The sequence below is a fragment of the Mustela nivalis genome (genome assembly GCF_964662115.1).
Source record: "Mustela nivalis genome assembly, chromosome: 4".
In the NCBI taxonomy this organism is placed as follows: Eukaryota; Metazoa; Chordata; class Mammalia; order Carnivora; family Mustelidae; genus Mustela; species Mustela nivalis.
Window position 1 is genome coordinate 132,643,597 of NC_139023.1, and position 15,340 is coordinate 132,658,936.

Here is a 15,340-nt window from a genome sequence, read left to right on the forward strand (position 1 = left end):
CCTACTATTGCTGTCATTTAGTTAGTAGGGCAATCAAGGACATTAATTAAGTACCCTTGAACTCTACTATACTAGACTCTGTGAGAAGTTGTGAGAAAGGAAAGGCTAGTAGATCTGCTCCCACAGAAATACCAATTCAATCTGATGGGAGTAATTTTTTTTAAAAAGCCCACATGTGTTTATATTACATAAAGAAAATGCTGTCTCTATGTCCTGCCTACAGGTTTATGCCAACTTGCAGTTAAAAACCATTGTCAAGAATGTGAGCAGTATTTGTATTTAGCCTCTCACTTTTATGCTAACTCTTATTTAGATATAATGTACCAATTATTTGGGAACTATCCCTTAAAAATTTAAGTAAATTTGGATTGAACAATCAATATTATGGCCTGTAAAGTTCAGAAACCTCCTTTCTGTGATTTCTGCAAATTCTTAACCTTATTTCCTTGGGCTCTATCTCAGAAGTGAAGCTCAGTCCCATTCCACAAAACATCTGATCCCCAAATTTTCAGAACATGACAAGCTTTCTGAGGACTATAGGCAAAATGGGGGGAGGGGGATTTTAGACCATGTACCTCACAGCTTTCTGCCATATTAGTGGCTCTTCCTTTTCTTTTGCTCCAGGATACATTCCAAAGATTACACACCCCTCCACCTCACCCTCCTCACTGCCCATAGCTGCCTGGGAAAAATAATACTACTTATTCTCAGGGAGCTACTTATTATCAAAGTAAGCACAACCTCCCTGAAATTCTATGAATAGAATTTTTCTGTCTTGGTAATATCAGTAAAGCCATTAGCTAAACCCCAAAAATGGAAGAATGCTATAAAACGTAAAGTTTTGAGTACAAAACCAAAAATCATTATTTAATAAACATTATTTATACTTCCACAATCCAAATGAAAACAAGAAGCAATAGTGACTGCATTATCAATTACGGTCTGTGCTCTCTTGACCAATCTATTTCTATAGTAATATATGCATGTGTGGTCTCTCAGAAGCTAAAATTGATGAATTATGCGATTACTCAAAGGAGAGCACTTTAACAGACTCATAGCATATTTACATTTGATTTATGCACTTGCTCTATATGTTCATTTTTATTATGTATACAGAAAAGGTAGCCAAAAAGAAAGAAAGAAAGAAAGAAAGAAAAAAGAGCTGGGGAAGGAGTTTACTTAGAGGTGAGTGCACTCTTGAAAACAGTTAAAACCAGGAGACTGACAAAAAAGTAGTCTCAAATAGAAAGTTTCAAATCAGAGCAAAGTGTTGCCGGTAAGCGCCAGCAAGCCCACCCACCTCCCTCACTGCACCACGTCCTACAGCCTCAGAGCCCAACTTTTTTTGATAGCGGATGGGGGCTCCATAAATGGAATAAGTAATTCAATAAGTGTATCAATTGACTTTATAATGTTAATTCTGAACCAGTGACATGTCAAATTTACATTTAACACTTTCATTTGAAGAAAGCAATTTAATGTATAATACATTCTAGAAAGATAAAGCAGTATTTATACACAGGTCAGGCCTCAGCTGTTCAGAAAAGTTACCTATAATAGCTCCACTTCAAATAAATTGAGAACACTGCTGGTAATGTATACATTTAACAGGAATAGATACAGTTCAGGACTGCCATTGATGAATCAGTTACTACATATAAAGAGAAAACAGGAATCCCATTCCCATTGCTGTGCCCTCCTCATTATTATTACTTAAAGATTTGAATGTGGCTTTTTTCCTCATGGGGAACCACAACATATCAAAAAAAATTGTTCATCTCATAAATTAGAACCCCTTTTCTCTATCAGCTCTTTGTTTGCAAGGTCAATCTTCTCTTCTTTAAATTTGTGGATGGTCTCAGGGGATGCTGACGTGGGACGGCAGTTGCCTGCCAAATTAGGGAACCACTCATACAAAGCACGTGTGTATTTTCTGACACGCTGACAAGTGGCAGCTCTATCGTTGACCTGTGGACTGGCAGATGCCAGGAAGAAGAGCCAGCCAGAGCAGCCGACGTGACAGGAACTTGCCGGAGGCTAGTCTCGGAGGATGTTGGGAGGGAGAGGAGGTTAACATGGATGAAAGAAGGGACCATTCCAGTCGATTCGGTGTGGTTTGTGCAAAACGAGATAGAGACCAAAGGCAAAGAGTTTCCTGGTAGCGCAAACAGGTTTAACAGGATGAGAGAATACAAAAGTTGAGAATCATACAGTAAGTCTAGAGGCCTGTCACCTAGAGTTTTAATGTAAATTCAAATTACCACCATCAGCTATTATAAACAAGAGATAATAATTGAATGGAGTCTCCTGTCAAAGGGACTCTCTCCCAAACCCTCAGATGATACAGAACGTTCCTCTCCAGTGTTTCAGTAAGTGGCTACTCAGACTTCCTTAACATGTCCTAAGATAATGAATGCCCTTCCTTGCTAAGAAGGACATTTCTATGTTAGAAATCTCTTAATTATTATAATATTTTCTCTCTTGGTAATATCCACTTACCAGGGATTGTAGTGACCTATGGAGGCACAAAGAAGAATACCATACATCCCACCTGTTGGTCCTTGAGCACTTAAAAGATAAAAAGCTTAATAAGCCCTTAATGGAGGACACTAAATATTTTTACCTTTTCATCATCATGGCTGTGCTAAAACTTAAAAGTATTGTAAAGTACACTTTATTTCTTACTTTCCTCACTTAATACTTATTCCCCAACCAAGTAAAATCTGATGGTTGATCATTTTTTACACCCGTCTACCATCCTCATGCCTACCTTTGAAACTATACTACAGAAGACATTGAGATACGCTAATTCTCAAACCAACGAACAAGACTAAATCCTTCCCATTTCCATTTTTCACATGGTCGCCCTTTCTGTTGATTCTGTCTCCTTCCCTTGCTTCCTTGTTTCTCCTCTCCCTCTCTAGCCACTTTACGCTGCTGTGTGTGTTCTCTCTTTCTCTTCTACCACACCCTTAACTATTCATATTTCTCAGTCTTCTATGCTTCAGTCTCTCCCCTTTTCACTCTTATACGTCTTCCTTGGCAGTCTCATCTGTTCTCATGATTTTCGTACTCTTCTCATAGTTAAAAACTGCAATTCTGTACTCCTCACTCCTCTTTCCTAACCTCTGTAAATCTGCCTATTACGTATCTCCACCCTGGTCTTCCAGAGGATCTTCCTAATTAACAGGTCTAAAAGGGATCTCTTAACTCTGTCCACCCACGCCTGATTCTCACCTAGTACTCAGAGTCATCATTGGCGATGCCACCAGCCACCAGCCTCACAGACCAGAAATCTGGGGTCACCGTTCCGTCTTCTCTCCCTTCTCTACCTCCATATTGGCACAATCACAAGTCTAGCTAATTCTGCACCATGAATCTTGACTCTGTTTTTTTCTAACATTCACAGTCTTCCACAACCTAGTTTAGGACGTCTTTATCTCTTGTCTAAACTCTTAACTGACCCCCTCATTCTAGGTTTCAATCTTTCCACATAACCTCTTGTATTACCTCCAGAATGGTTGTGCTAAAGACAACTCAGGGGCACCTGGCTGGCTCAATGGGTTGTGTCTGACTCTTGATTTTGGCTCAGTCATGATCTTGGGTCATGGGATTGAGACCTGCATCGGGCTCTGCACTCAGCAAGGAGTCTGCTTGTCCCTCTCCCTCTGTTCTTCCCCCTCCTTGCTCTCTTTCTCAAATAAATAAAATATTTTTAAAAAAAGAAAGACAATTTAGGTCACATCATTCTAACTGCTTAAAGCTCTTCAATTCTTTCTACAACCTGTAAAATAAAGCCCAAACACTTAGCATGTATAAAAGACCTTTCCAATCTGGCCTCTGCCTATGTTTTCTTTTTTCTCTCCTGTCAGTCTTCCCATACTTTGTAGGTCTAAGCAGTGCTAATTGTTCCATCTGCTTCTAAGGCTCTACCCCCACTCACCTGCTCCGTCCCTTCCTCTCTGGCAAACAACTGATCAGTTGCAGTCATCTCAAATTCCCACCAAATTTCTCTGACCAATCCACACTCTTTTGTATTAACTCTTTTCTCCTGCATACTTCTATTATGGCCTTAGTCACATCATATTATAATGTATGCATTCAACTATGTATCTATCCTATAAGACTCTGAGCTCCTTGAGAAAAAAAAAAAAAAGACTGTTTGTTTTCAATGCTCTATTTCTGTCCCCTTCCCTCTTGTGCATAGTAATTCACAGGCACATAGTAGTTCAATAAATATTTATTAAACAAACAAATGTGGTTACTAAAATCCAGAAATTATCATAAAACTTGGCAGTCTCATAAGGAGAACATATAAATAAACCATTAAGATATAACACATTCTGCATATTCTATCCCAGGTCTACATGGGTATTACAGCAACACAGGCTTCACAGACTACTCATGCCCCATCTAATTGTGGGTCCCAATGCACATCACCTCCAGGCTTAACATACTCATCTCTCCATGAGTGAAAGCTATTAGAATCTGGGGAAAATACTGGTAACTCCAACTTCCCCATCCTAAGATAGAGAAACAAAGAGGAAAAGAGAAAGTGAAAGGATACAGGAGAAGACTAGTGGAAAGGACAAAGAGGTAGGGGTAGGGGAAGAAGAGGTTAGTTGTCAAAGCAGTGGAAAGCCTCACACATACATACACTAAAGAAATATTTCTGAAAATGAGTGGTGATGGGTAGGAAAGAAATAGAGAAGTGAAGGGCAAGTTCTAAACCGCATCCTCCGGCTACGGGCCATGATCAGAGGGAAGTGACCCACTTTTGAGGAGTGTAGGAAAACCTCCAGAAGAAGTCACAATAAGTATCTGATTGTTGATTGATTCCACTATAAATTCATAATCACTACCTCAACTGAGCCCACAGCCTTGCCCAGAAGTCTAAGTTCCACTGGCTATTTTACTCTTCCCACATTCCCAGTAACATTTTCAAATCTTCTCTACAGACCTCAAACTCTTGTCTCCCTACCTCCTCCATCATGGCCAGAATATGACCTTACCTCTGCTTCCCAGAGAAAACAAGCCTGTCGGTGGACATCCTCTCATCTTCCAAATGTTAAATATACACACCGATCTGGGACTGTATCCATTTTATCCTCTCATTAAGGTGGAAGGATTATTTCTTTTCCTGCAGAAGGTCTATTCTTCCATCTTGTGTGAAAACCCATTTCACATGATCCGATCTCTTTTGTGTTTAACTTCTTCCTCGCAATCAAATCATTCAGATTTGGTTAAGATGCCTTAAGCCTTTCCTCTACCACACATAAGCCTCAGGTTTCAAGCTTCTTTTCTTCTTTCCTTCTGTTTTTCCCAGTCAAGCTTCTTTATTTTTTCCTTTTTTTTCTTTTTATTAATATATAATGTATTATTTGTTTTAGGGGTACAGGTCTGTGAATCATCAGTCTTACACAATTCACAGCACTCACTATAGCACATATCGTCCCCAATGTCCATCACCCAGGCACTCCATCTGTCCCACCCCTCTCCCCTCCAGCAACCCTCAGTTTGCTTCCTGAAATGGAGTCTCTTATGGTTTGTCTCCCTAACCCATTCCATCTTGTTTCATTTCTCCCTCCCTTTCCCCCATAACCCCCCATCTTGCATCTCTAATTCCTCATATCAGTGAGATTATATGATAATTGTCTTTCTCTGATTGACTTATTTCACGTAGCATAATACCCTCTAGTTCCATCCATGTCATTGCAAATGACAAGATTTTGGGGTTTTTTTATGGCTGCATGGTATTCCATTGTGTATCTATATCACATCTTCTTTATCCATTCATCCGTTGATGGACATCTAGGCTCTTTCCATAATTTGGCTATTGTGGACATTGCTGCTAGAAACATTCAGGTGCACGTGCCCCTTTGGATCACTATTTGTATCTTTAGAGTAAATACCCAATAGTGTAACTGGTGGGTCAGAGGGTAGCTCTATTTTCAGCTTTTTGAGGAACCTCCATGCTGTTTTCCAGTCGAGCTTCTATAAAACATTGCTTTTATTACTAACATTTTCTGTCCCCATGTCCTCAATTTGCCTTCTCCATCCACTCCAGTAGGGTGTGTGCCCTCCTTAGTCCACCAAGATAGCACTTGCTAAGGTTATTAATGAACTTCACACCCACAAACTTGAGAGAGACTCTTCAGTCTCCACGTCACTGAACTTCACATCAATGTTTGACACTGTTAACTTCTCCTTCCTTCTGAAATGCTCTTGCTGTTTAGTCCCCAAGGTATAAAATCTCCACGGTTTTCCCCTATCATTCTGGGTGTTCTCTCTCCACATCCTTCGAAAACTCGTTCTTTGCCATCTGGGCATTGAGTGTAAAGTATTCTTAAAGTGTGGCATGAAGCCCTATTTTCTTCTCACACCATCATCTTTTCTTAGATAATCACACCTATAGCTGCATGACTACTAGATAAGCAAATGTGATGCATCCATACAGTGGGACGTTATTCAGACATAAAAAGAAATGAAGGACTAATACCTGCTATAACACAAGTTTCATCTGAGGACAGTGTGCTAAGTGAAAGACACCAGATGCAAAGACCATGTACTATACATCTCCATTCCTGTGAAACATCCAGCACAGAGACACCCATTGGAGCAGAAATTAAATCTGTAGTTTCTTGGGGCCTGGAGTTGAGGAAAGGCTGGGGTGACAGTTAAAGCATGCAAGTTTTCCTTTTGGAAGGATGAAAATGTTTTAAAATAGACTCTGGTGGTGGTTGAGTATATTTGTGATACATTAAAAATCATGGAATTATTTATACACTTCAAATGGATGAATTGCATATTATGTGTATGCTATTTCAATAAATCTCTTATTTAAAAAGTTAACAACAATGAGGCACCTGGCTGGCTCAGTCAGCATAGCATGTGATTCTTGATCTCAGGGTTGTGAGTTGGAGCCCCACCTTGCAGGTAGAGATTACCTAAAAATAAAATCTAAAAAAAAAAAAAAAGAAAAAGAAAAAGAAAAAAAAAAGGTTAATAACAACAAAGCAACTGTATGGATATGACCCCAAATTTTATGTCTAATTTAGACATCTTCTTTGAATTCCAGGGTCATCTATTCAATCGCCATATGTATTCCTCAAATGCATCTCCAGATCAGCATGTAAAATAAGAAACCCTGTCCTCCCAAATTGTATCTACTTCCAGTATCTCCATCTCAGTGAACCATGCCACCTTCTTTCATCCTATCATGCAAGCTTCTGACCTACCAGCCATCTCTAAACCTCCCTTCCTCACTTTCCTATCAAACCCAGTGAAGTCTCACAAGTATTCACTTCCCTTCATCTCAGCTGTCACCACTCAGGTGCAAGCTCCCATTATGTCAGAAGTGGACGAATGCAGTGAGAATGCAGGGCTTTCTCATTATTTGTCCATCCCCACTTGTCCTATTCCCCTCACTTCAATCCATTCTCTAATTCTATTCAGAACTATTGCTAGAAAATAGAAAGGCGGGTGGCATCTGGTTTCTCTACGCCAGGTTAAAAACCTTCAAAGGATTTAAAGTCCAAAATTCTTAATATGGCCTCTGAGGACCTGCCAAGACTGGCGCCTTCCCCATCTCCAGCTTCATCTGACACCATGCTCCTACTTACTTTCTGTGACCCAGCCATACTTGCCTCCATTCATTTCCCTGAATACTCCCATTTCTCCTTTGCTGGTGCTCTTCCACTGTCTGAAATACTCTCTCCTACTCCTCATTCAACCTTTAGTAGAATTTAATTAACTTGCTAATGACTAGTGGCGTTGTGTCTGCTTTGGGCAGGGCTGTGGGCAAAGAGGTCAAGGCAAGCTGTTGAGTTCCACTTGGCAGTGGATGCAGGATAGGGACAAAGCGTTTCCCCTGAATTCAAACACATCCAAGAACTCCAATAAGAGTCTGAATAATACAATTTCTCACCTAGCTCTTTTGGAGACTTACAATGTTGGTCTGTGCATCCATTCGACTTTCCAATAACCTTTTGTTATTGCAGACTCATACTCTGAGGTATTTCACGTAAGATTTTGCTTTTCTCCACATGATCAGAGGTCATTTTGAATTTTTAAAAAAAAAATGTTCACCATTTAGCTTGTGTTTTTGCCTTCTAGTTTTGTTCCTGTGGCAGGGAGTAATTGGGGACTACATGTTCGTAAATTCTCTGGGTTTACGAAAAGGTTAAGCAATGGAGTTTGCACATATGCAATGGAGTTTTCACATGTGCAATGAAGCACGCCTCAATCAACTTCTTCCAGAAGCAAGAGCATTTTGATGGGAAAAGTGAGCAGGAAAATTACATTTGCTTATGCTGTCCTAAAGTCAGTGCATTATTTGGCTATAATGAATGCATTAATCCCAGAGGGTATGCTGGGGAGGTTGTATAGCATTTATGATGTCTTTTGTGATTTTTCTAAACAGAGGAAACTTTTATTGGTTATGCCTTACAGTGGTACTGTAAGATGAGTCAGTCTCTTTATCTTGACAGTATATTTGAATTAAGTGACAAAAGACAAGGTGAAATAAACCACTAGCAGGTGAGCGTGTTGGCTAGAATAAGGGCTTCTGCATCTGGTTATCAGTTTTTAATTTCACGTGGGTTTTACAGGTCACAGAAGGGCTACTGTGTGAAGAGTTGCAAATTAAAGTCAATCATGATTGCCGCATTAGGAAAGACCCATGTGCTGCAAAGCATTTGTCCTTGATTACCTCATCTTATAGTCAAAACCCTGCAAATTAAAAACATGGCTTCCAATTTTACCAATTAGGGAAATGTGATCCAGAGAAGTAAAATAATGCCCAGAGGAAGGATCTAGGGCTAGAATCTTGCTATCCAGCTTCACAGAATTACAGTTTTATATCTATTCTCTGTGCTGAAGACTGTGGGTTTTTCAAGACATAACATCAACTCCACACTATGACTTTCGAAGGGACAGAATTGTTCTTTTTTGTATTGCGCATGTTGAAAAATGAATTAAACCAGGATCCCTGGTCCTGATAATAAAAAGAGGTTTTTTTCTCATACAAGCATAGTATCAATATTTTTATAATACCTAATGTAGAATGAAAACAAAAGGAAACCAAATGATTATCAAACATATCAATTTTTCTAATACTGAATTGTATAATGGAAACAAAAACTATTTATAAAGTTTTTAATACAGTAGACCAAAGAATTAAATATCTAATTTTTATATTTCATTATCTCTAGACACATATTCAGTGAGCTAACGCCATGTGATTTGGATTTTTAAATAGAGTAAAAAATGTAAAAAATAGGAAAAGAAAAGAAATGAATCAGTTTAAAACTGTAAAAAAATATGTTCTCAAGCATAGTATCCATGAACTCAATAAAAATGTTTACTTAAAGGAACTTTGAAAAGGATCACATAGCCCAGAGCAAGGGATGTTTCCAGAAAAGCAAAATAAATATGTTAACAAATATTTAGCAAAACAACAGCATACTTGCTTTAAATACTCCAAATGCTTGCATTTTTTAACTCAGAAAAAAATATCCTATATCCAATGAGAAATATGCCCAATCAGTTCTAAAACATTAAAGTTATTTTTCTTCTTTTATTCTCAGTCACAAATTGGTTGTGCATATGATTATGTATCTGCTGAGACAACAATGTATTTGTTGTTTTTTTCCTTTAACTGTTTAATGTAACAGTGGATTCAGGGCCGATTGAAGATTTCCATCAGAACCGATCTCAAAGCTTCAAACTCCATTAAAATGAAAAATGGCATTAAAATGTATAGTTCTTGACACTGAAAATGTTTTACAGTTATCACCCATACAAATAGATGCCAGGCAGAATTGTTTAAAGTTGCTGCAGAGTTACTTGTTGGGGAAAGCAGAGTGACAGCTGATATAAATAGCTCCACTATTTACATATCTCTCCTACACTGCTCTAGAAATGAACAAGTAAGAATTCCATGTTGTTTTGTTTGCTTTTTTCCCCTCCATTAGAGGCTTTTCACCAGCCATATTTTGGTCTTCCAACTGAAGAATAACTTCACCTCCCAGATCAATTAGTAGGTAATAAATCTTCAACAGTGTAATTAAAACTACAATTCAGACTTTTGATCAAGAACAATGTTAGCAGATCAATAATAGCAACACAGATTCCTGTGGTGTTTCCTGAGACAGAGTTGTTGTTTTGTTTTGTTATTTATTTGATACAGAGAGAGAGAGATCACAAGTAGGCAGAGAGGCAGGCAGAGAGAGGAGGAAGCAGGCTCCCTGCTGAGCAGAGAGCCCAATGCAGGGCTCAATCCCAGAACCCTGAGACAATGACCTGAGCCGAAGATAAAGGCTTAACCTACTGAGCCACTCAGGCGCCTCTCCTGAGATAGAGTTTTAAAGAAGAGGGGGAAACTAGATCTAAATAAATAAAAGGAATGAGTCCTTAGATGGATAGAGGTAGAAAAGAGATAATAGAATAGGTAGGAGCTGATTAGCAAAAGTTTATTGAAATTAAAAAGAGAGAGATAAAACTTACTGGAATAGAGTGGTGAAGAGAGCAATACACCAACTGGGGGGGGGGGGGGGACGAAAATATATTATTGTTCTTCTCACTACATAACAGTGCTACCAAAAAAAAACTATTTTCCTGACCAGGTTTGCTTCTATCAGGAGAATGGGTGAATCACGTACGAGGGTGATGTCTTAAAGTTTAACAGACACAAGGAGTGGCTTCCAACTCTTGTTTTTGGCTCAGGTCATGATTTCAGGGTCCTGGGATCAAGCCCCGCATTAAGCCTCTTGTGGACCCACATGTAGGGCTCCATACTCAGCAGGGAGTCTGCTTCTTCCTCTCCCTTCTGCCCCTGCCCTCACTCACATGCACTCTCTCTCTCTCAAATAAATAAATAAATCATTTTTTTAAAAAGGAATAAACACACAAAGGAATAAACCTTGTGCAAGGGAGCATTCTATAAAGGAAGTTGCTTACCCTTTTACCTCATTCTGGATGTCAGATACGTGACTACAAATATTACTCTGACCAACAAGTTCAGCCTCTCTCCTTGAAAAAAGCTGAAAGAAAAGTCTTTAACCAGAGCTTTCAAAAGTCCCACAAAAGATGGAAAGGTATGTAGGATTGACTTAAGGTTGGCATTGTCCTAGGGACGCCTGGGTGGCTCAGTTGGTTAAGGTTGGCATTGTCCTATGGCCTAAGAACTGCACTCAGTTCCCTTAAGCATAGAAAATGTTTTGTTTGTATTTCTTTTTCTACTTGCTAACCCGCCTCGATGGTAAATGTTCAAAGTGGTTTTTCTAATTTATTTAAATTCAATTAGCCAACACGTAGTACATTATTAGTTTTTGGTGTAATATTCAATGATTCATTACTTGTGTATAACACCCAGTGCCCTCCTTAATTCCCATCACCCAGTTACCCCTTCCCCCTTTCCACCTCCCTTTCTGAAACTCTCAGCTTGTTTCCTGGAGTCAAGAGTCTCTCATGGTTTTTGCTCCCTCTCTGATTGATTTCTTCCGATTCAGTTTGGCAGTTAGGAAACATCTAATTGTGTGGTCCTACCTGCCTATACCTACCTGGGAATGCTCTCTTTTCCTGCTCTGCTGCCCTCTCCCCCTCCCCTTTGAAAGGAAGAATACAACTACAGGGTAACTGTAATCAGAAGATCAAACATTGTATTCAAACAGCCTTCACTGGATATGCAATAGAAACTCTAGAGGTATAAGAGATATGCAGAGAATGATAAATAATCATTTGCCTTGACCCCCACTCCTCTAAATTAACATTCAGTCATGTCGCAAATCTGAGTCTTTTTTTTTTTTTAAAGATTTTACTTATTTGACAGAGATCACAAGTAGACAGAGAGGCAGGCAGAGAGAGAGAGAGGGAAGCAGGCTCCCCGCTGAGCAGAGAGCCCAATGCGGGCCTCGATCCCAGGACCCTGAGATCATGACCTGAGCCGAAGGCAGCGGCTTAACCCACTGAGCCACCCAGGCGCCCGCAAATCTGAGTCTTTATGAGCAGTCTGACTAGTCACTTCAAGAACAACATTTCAAATTTAGGGAATTTGGTCCTCTGTCTCTTATTTGAATTATTTTCTATACGTCAAAACAGACAAGAGAAGTACTATTTCCAACTGAAAAATCTCTCACCCTGCTCATCCAGAGGGGACTTCTTTATGCCCATTACTCCAGACTAAACCCCTTCCCATCTCCTCCACTTCGCTTATCTTCTTAATGACATTGAAGCAATTGCACAATGTCAATTGGGAAAACTCCATCCTTCCTAGCCAGTCTTAATTCCATAGGTTGACTCCTTTAAACGAATATAGCCCATGGTCAAGGCCACTTAAGACTTTACAGATTATCTGGAACCTGTCAGGCCCAGCTGTCTAACTTGCTGGATATAGATTCTGGAGTGCACATGGCTATTTCTTACATCAAATTTTTCACTATAGTATCTTTGCCATTCTGAACAAAGGTTACACCAACTGCTCTGATTAAAAATTCTAACCCTAATTACTAGTGTATGTCAGGAGATTCAGAACCCTGAACCAAGTATATAGATCATAAACCTGCATCTCTCAAATACTATATACTTCATGAAGCATTCCATGATTTTTAGATTGAGTTGTTCCTTTTACTAACTTCAGCACCTAAAAAACCCCATTCATTAATGATATAAAGCAGGTACACTCATATCTGTTTCTAAAGTATGCAGCTATCATGTTTCTTATACTTTGAAATACTACAATAATTATCTGTAAATGATGTTTAATTTTACTCATTGTAAAATAAATAAAAATTAAAATAATGTGTAATTGTTGGCCTATAAAACCAGCAAAAAATTAAAATAAATTAATAACAATAAGTCAAAATTTAAGATACCAAAACTAGTAAATAAATGGTAAAACATGCATTCTCGTGGCCCTCACTAGCCAATAATAGGGAATCTTTTCAAAATGTATAGGCCTTCTTTCTTTCAATGCCTGTTCATTTTTTTTTTCACTTTATTTTATTCTATTTCTTTTCAGTGTTCCAGCATTTATTGTTTATGTACCACTCCCAATGCTCCATGCAATACGTGCCCTCCTTAATACCCACCACCTGGATCCTCCAACCTCCCATCCACTGCCCCTTCAAAACCCTCAGTTTGTTTCTCAGAGTCCACAGTCTCTCATGGTTTTTCTTCCCCTCTGATTTCCTTCATCTCACTTCTCCTCTCCATCTCCCAATGTCTTCCATGCTATTCCTTGTGTGCCACAAGTAAGTGAAACCATAGGATACTTGACTCTCCCTGCTTGACTTATTTCACTCAACATAATCTCTTCCAGTCCCGCCCATGTTGATACAAAATTTGGGTATTCATCCTTTCTGATGGAGGCATAATACTCCATTGTATATATGGACCATATCTTCTTTATCCATTTGTCTGTTGAAGGGCATATTGGCTCTTTCCACAGTTTGGTGACTGTGGCCATTGCTAATATGAACATTGGGGTACAGATGTCCCTTCTTTCCACTACATCAGTATCTGTGTAGTAAATAGCCAGTAGTGCAATTTCAGGGTCATATGGGAGCTCTATTTTAATTTCTTAAGGAATCTCCACACTGTTTTCCGAAGTGCAATGCCTGTTCATCTTAATTAAAGTCTTGCTAACTCGTTTAGTCTTGCCCCCTCATATAGTATGGGTTGACTACCTTCAAAAGCTACCAAAACAAAAAGTAAAGAACCCAGTTTTATTATCCTTTAAGAACATAGGGATATATTAAAAACACCATCCCCCCACCAAAGGCCATTAAGAATAGAATTCTTTGTACATGTTGATGCCAGTCAATTCATTCTTCCTAATTCTCTAGGGCCTTCCTAAACATTGAACTTTCATCAATACATAGTTGCACATGATTGCAAAATACAAAGATGTAGAAACCTAACTTAATGACACACAAAGGAAATGACACTTTGTCATTCAAAGGTGCTCCTGAGCCTAATTCACTGACCCTTCTGGGCAGATGAGATAATCACTTTTAATCTGAGCAAGCAAAGAAAGTCAATGAGCTTCATCGAACTAGGAGTACAGAAACCATCAAAGTTAGACAAGTCTGGGACTAAGAATTGCTAAAAATATGACAGCAAGGGAATTAACAGAATAAAGTAAAATAGATATAAAAGTATTTGCACTGTCTGATTACCTCAACTTCATCATAAACAGATTTGGAAACACCCATCAAGAAGAGGAAACATACGGTAAAAAGACTACATCAAACAAGAATGTGGAGATTCCAAATAATAAATCTTTTCTTTTATGTTTGCTCAGAAAACTTCTCTTCTATCTCTAACGCTGGTTTCCTTAGCTAAGAGAGAAGGGAGAAATGGTGTTAGCCATCACTAAATGGATGAGGTATGAAGAATGGAGGTGGGCACATCTGACCTATGTTAAAGTGGCACTCCATGGGAGGACAGAATAGAGCAGAGAAAATATTTGAAGAGAGAATGGTTGAGAAATATTCAGAACTGACTAAACATCCTAAGACCCAGATTTAATAAGCCAAATGAACTCTCAAGAGAACATTTTTCTAAACATTGTAGCACAGTATGACTACGTGTAACAAAGAAACAGAAATTTTTGAAGTCCAGTTCAAGAAAAAAAAGAAACTACACAGGAAGGAGTAGGAGACTAACATTTGACTTCTCAGTAACAACACAATCTAGAATTATATTTTCAAGATGCTGGTAGAAAATAACTCATCATTTAGAAGTTTATAAACAGAAAACTAACTTTCAAAATGGAATGAAATTATACCTTTCCAGTTTAAAAAAACGACAACTTACAATTAAGATACTTCCACTAAATTTTTAAAAGATATGTTTCAGGATAGCAGTGCACCCAGAGGTCCTGGGATCTGCCTATTGCTTCAACACTAGACGGAACAGACCCTGGGACGTCCCATTCCACCAGCCTCCCACCACCCTCCAACCTTTGTTCCAGTGGCAACCTTCAGAGGCAGCTTCTTGGATGTCCTCTGGGTGAGGAGAAGTGGGAGGACGCTCAGCATCTCTTGAAGATGCAAAAGCAGCGTGGGGGTGGGAGCTGAGTTTGGGGGGGCGGGGGGTGGAAGGCGGGGGAGGTGTGGCAGGCGGGGTGTCCTCCTCAGGAATGTGCAGATGCCATCCCAAGATAAGTGGGATTAAACCCTGAAACACTGTGGAAAGCGCCACAGTCCTGGAAAGAAACCTGAAGCAGCCCCTTTGCCATGCCCTGGGCTCTGTCCATGCCGACCCCCATCTCTGTGACTTCCTGGAGAACCACTTCCTGATAAGGAAGTGAACGTCATCCAGAGGACAGCGACCACCT